We start from the raw sequence: 5,126 nt of genomic DNA, 5'->3' as shown, positions 1-5,126 counted from the left end.
CTCCAGGTCACAGAGAGGAACCTGGGAGCTCTCACCTCGGATTTATAGTATTATGTTTAATTTTCAGTGGTTGTTACAGAGCCTGGAGCCCCAGGTGTGCTGACCGCCCCTACAGCCCACAGCAGGAGCCAGCCTGGGCTCAGCCCTTACAGCTCTGCTAGGCTTGGCCATGAGCACCATAATTTTTATGAATAAAATCCTTAAAATCTAATACGATCACCAGGATGGAAAGTGAAAAATCATGAGTCACAGCTCCAGCCCCATGTCCTTCTGCCACGTGAATGTGCCATGTCCTCAAGGGTGCCACCTCTCCAGCACAAACTGTCCCTCCTCTTCCTCATGCCTTCAAATAATTTTTTTTTCCAGTATTTTGAAAAAAACATCCCCAAGCCCAATTTTGTCCCCAGCACCCAATTCCCCTAAAGCACTTTTCATGGGAAGGACCCCAGGTGAAGTGTCCATGGAGCACTCACCCTCAGGCTCCAGCACCCTATAATGAGTGTCTGGATGTGCCCTCCCAGCAACCCTGACCTTTCATCCAATGAGCTGAAGATGACAGCTCCCCAAGCAGGGCTGCAGCTGCAGGGAACTAGCTGCAACTCTGCTGGGGCTGTTGGGGGAAATGAGCCACATCTGAGTCCCTCTCCCACCCCAGGCTATATAATGAGGTCCCAGGCTGCAGTTACACCAGTGCTGGAGTAAAGGGAACCTCAGGCTCAACCCTGGGGCTTCACTGTAGGTAAGAGCTGCTGCAGCTGGATGATGGCTCCCAGCTTTGATCCTGCAGTTTCAGAGAGGATTATTTATTTTTTTTTAAATAATTTTCTGGTTTATTTGGTTCTGCTTTCTGATTAATTCCTTCACAACATCTTACAAAGACGCATTAGCAATTCTTTCTGGGTAGCTGAGGCTGCCATTGGCATTTAGTGTTGTGGACCTCTCGTACATGCAGTGTGTTGGACCTGTGGAGCCAGCAGCTTCTTAAGCTATTTGATTGTCTGGAGGATCATGTACTAATGGATTAACTGTAAGTGCAGATCTGCTTGTTTTTTAAAGCCATAACCTGATCACTGAAGTGAAAGATGAGTAGTTCCTACTGGTGTTCCTGCAAATGGAAAAATACATTTGGAAACACTGGGGTACTTCCGTCTCACCATCTCCCCCTGTGCCTGTGGGGGATGGGGTGGGAAATGTGCATTTCTGGGGTGCTGGGGTGCTGCAGAGCTGGTGCCAGTGGGGAGTGGGAGCTGTCTGCCCATCCTCAGCCTGTGTGTGATGTAGCAGCTTGAAGCCATTAGACTCCTAACACATCACTCTCATGGCCACACCACCAATTACACCACATTTCATGGGTTTATGGCAATTAGACTGCACAGGCTGGTGTCACAACACATTATGGGTTATAGCTTCATATTGGCTCTAGCAGGGAGCTGCCATGTGCAGGACATGGCTGTGGCTGGGAAGGAGCAGGCTTCCTGCAGATATGACCCTGGGGCTGGCTGAGGGTGCTTGGGAGGTTGTGGTTTGGAACCCCTGTCACACATGGGAGAAGGGGCAGGATTGTTTTCATCAGCAATGCTGATCAGGGTGGTTTTCTTCCCCCTCTACTCTGCATTGGTGAGGCCTCACATGGAGTACTGTGTCTAGTTCTGGGCACCCCAGCTCAAGAAGGACAAAGAACTACTGGAGGGAGTCCAGGTCAGGGTCACTAAGATGATTAGGGACTGGAGCATCTCTCATATGAGGAAAGTCTGAGAGACATGGGGCTGTTTAGCTTGGACAAGAGGAAGCCAAGGGGGGATCTGATCAATGCTTACAATTATCTAAGCAAGATGGGGCCAGGCTCTTCTCAGTGATGCCCGGTGACTGACAAGAGGTAATGGGCACAAACTTGAACATAGGAAGTTACATCTAAACATGAGGAGCAACTTCTTCGAGGGTGGCAGAACACCCAGAGAGATGGCGGAGTCTCCATCTATGGAGACTTTCAAGGCCTGCCTGGATGTGTGGCCTAATGTGGGTGATCCTGCTCTGGCAAAAGGATGGGACCTGGTCTTCAGAGGTCCCTTCGAACCCCTACCATTCTGTTTCAGTTCTGTGACTCTGAATGTCTCTCACATGGGGCACCTCTCCACTGCTGCTGCTTGAATCCTTTCAGGCTCCCTTATTTCTCCTTCTGGAGCAGTGCTAGACTTTTAAATATCCAAATCATTCAAGGTCAAGTGACTTTTCCTGCTGAAGGAGGTAGAGGAGCCATCCTAGCAATGTCTTTCCAATCCTGCTCTAGGAGTAATGTTGCTGTCAGCACAAGGCTGTGCCCTGGCCAAGGAGGGGACGGGAGCAGGTGTTTGAAACATTTAAATTTTTAGCTTCTAAGAAGTCAGGTCTGATAAAGTAGACAACCACATCTGAAAGGGGCTGGTATAGTTAAGTAGTCAGATGCTGAGCAATTTGCAATAGGCCCCTTGTTGCCACCTGTGCCAGCACTGCACAGGCAGCAGCCAGAACAGTGGGGACTGTGCCTGCTCCAGAGACAGGAGATGCTGGGATTGAGGATAAACTTGGGAATCCAGTAGCTCTTGATGCATCTCAGGAACATGAGCTTTCAAGCTTGGCTCTAAACCCCAGCATAGCTCTCCTGGGTAGCCGAAGGGAAATGGGGGTGGTTCGTGCAGCCTTTTTGGCTTGGGAAAGGTTTTCCTAGCATCTTTGCAGCCGTGACCCCTCCTGCAGCAGAAGTGGTGCAGACACGGAGCTGGGATGGGCTGCTGGGCAGGGCTCGGTGCTGGGAGTGCAGTACCGTGAGATAACGGGCTGCGTCATGGGAAACCGGCCTCGGGGGACCTGCTGCTGAACCAGCCGCTGCAGATGGGCTGAAGGACACGAGGAGATAAGGATAAGGTCACCCAAGCCCCGGGAGAGCTCTCTGGACGGCTCGGCAGTGCGCGGCTCAAGCAGCAGGACGCTCGGTTTGCAGGAGGCTGAATAAACCTCTCAGCTGTGTCCTGCCGTCTGTCCTGAGCCGCTGAGGAAGTCACGGGTGCTCCACCAGCACCACCAGCCCTCAGCAAGGCAGGGCCAAGGGCTACTGGGGCTGAGCAGGTTCTGAGCACTAGTTTACACCCCAGCAGGGCCGGGCTGGGTGAGCACGTGGCTCCTTGCAGGGCACCAGCTCCCAGCCTGTCCCAGAGGATTTATTTTCCTAAAATGGAAGCAAAAGCTGAATTGATTTATTTTGGTTGGCAGCATGCAGAGCAGGGTAAATAATCCCCAAGAAGCTCTAGAGCTGTCCAGATACACCAGACATCTCCAGAGTTCTGGTTTCTTCTCCTGGAAGAACTGGGTTGGTCCTATTTTCTGACTCCCCATCTCCTGTGGCAGGAGCTGGCTTGTGCCTGGGCAGAGCCATGGCTGGAGGCTGTCACAGTAGCTCTCAAAGCTGTATCTGGCTCTGCTCTGGACAAGCATCATTCTTACATCCATGTGTGCCCCATGGCTCACCCCAGAGAAATGCCCTTGCTATCTCTCACTTGCTCCTGGCACGTTGTTAGATCATTGCAGGGTCCTCAGGTGGCCACAGAGACCCTTTTGTTGGCTGAGGAGGATGTTGGTGCCTTCCAGTTGCTCTAGGAGCCTCTCTGCAGAGCTCTGAGCCATGTGTGCTGCATGAGTGTGCAGGAGCTCAGCCTGTTCTTCTCCAGTGTCCTCTTCCTCAGTCCCCCATGCTGCAGCCCTCCCCTGAGCCCCTCCAAGTGATGTGCACCTCTCCAGGCTCTCACTTGGCAGCTGGTTCTTATTCCTACAGATGATCTGTCTGGGCTTGCCCAGGGGACCTCATCCAACACTTCTGGATGTTTTTCCTTCCCAGAAGCCTCTGGAGCATTCCTGGTTCCCCGAGGGTTCCTCACTAATTCTCACACAAACCCAGGCCCCTTCAGTACAAGCCAGTCCCTCTTCCCCAGGGAAAAGTCCCTTCCTGTAACCATCGAAGTGGTCTTCCACTGAAGTCAAGGCCATTTGGGGGTTTCATGTATCTCTTTGGGAGTTTCTATTCTGTTGGAGATTTTGGTTTGCTGCTGTTTTGGTCTCTGGTTGCAATGCAAATCTCACTTGCTTTACTCTGGATGTCTCCAATGATAAGATTTTGCCACATGATGGCCATGGGGACAGAGAAGCAAGAACTTTCATTTTCTCTAATGAAAAAACCCAATGTCATAGAAATAATCTACCCTGACCAGACAGCCTTTTGGTCTCTCTCTTAAGCCAGACTGGGAATTTTGGCAAGAGCTCCTGGCCATGAAATGGCACAGCCACCCTGGGGTATAGACCAAGAACATCCTGAAACTTTGACAATCACAGCAGAGTGGAAGAGAGGCCTCCATAGATGGAGCAGTGTTGATGGGGTGTTAAGCATTGTGTCTTGAATGCTTCTGCCCATCTTTGGGGGGATCTGAGTGTGTTTTGAAGCTCAAGCTGGTGAGCCCCACCAGCAGCATGAGCTCTCATGGGTGAACAGTGTGTGTTCACCGTGGCATTAAGCACCAGTTACCCCTTCATGGAGCTGTAGGTGCCTCTGAGCACCATAACATCTCACAGCCACGAGTTCCTTCCTCAAAGAATGAGCTGCAGTGGGGGGGAGGAAACTCTTCTACTACTCATTTTCTTTTGTCAGTCTTTAAAGGTAGTTGCAAATGTTGTTGGTAATTAAAGGCCATCTTGCCATTTGGATGATGCTCCCAGCCAGGGGCTCCCCAGCAAACCCATCCTGGAAGGGAGGAAAATTTCTTCTTCATTTTCTTCTATCATATTGCACAAAAAAAAAAAAATCTTCCTATCCAAGGCAGCCTTGGAAACCTCTCCTTATTAAAAGACCTCCTTGAAACATATTACAGCAGCTGAGGAGGGTGGTTATGAAGCACAAAAAGGCTGCAGAAGAGCTCATTAAAACAATAAATTACAACTAATTAGAATAAATCAAGCTAAATCATCTCCAGCGTGAAGGTAAAATGAGGTGTGAGTGAGTGTTTTTAATAAGGCTGCTGCTAATCCCAGGCTCCTCTTTAAAGTGATGCTGAGTCCTGCCACAGAGATGATCCCACTGCTGGGATCGGGGTGGAAAAGAGACC

This window comes from Indicator indicator, chromosome 26, assembly GCF_027791375.1.
Source record: "Indicator indicator isolate 239-I01 chromosome 26, UM_Iind_1.1, whole genome shotgun sequence".
In the NCBI taxonomy this organism is placed as follows: Eukaryota; Metazoa; Chordata; class Aves; order Piciformes; family Indicatoridae; genus Indicator; species Indicator indicator.
The sequence above is the reverse complement of the archived record's forward strand: the minus strand, read 5'-3'. Positions refer to the sequence as shown.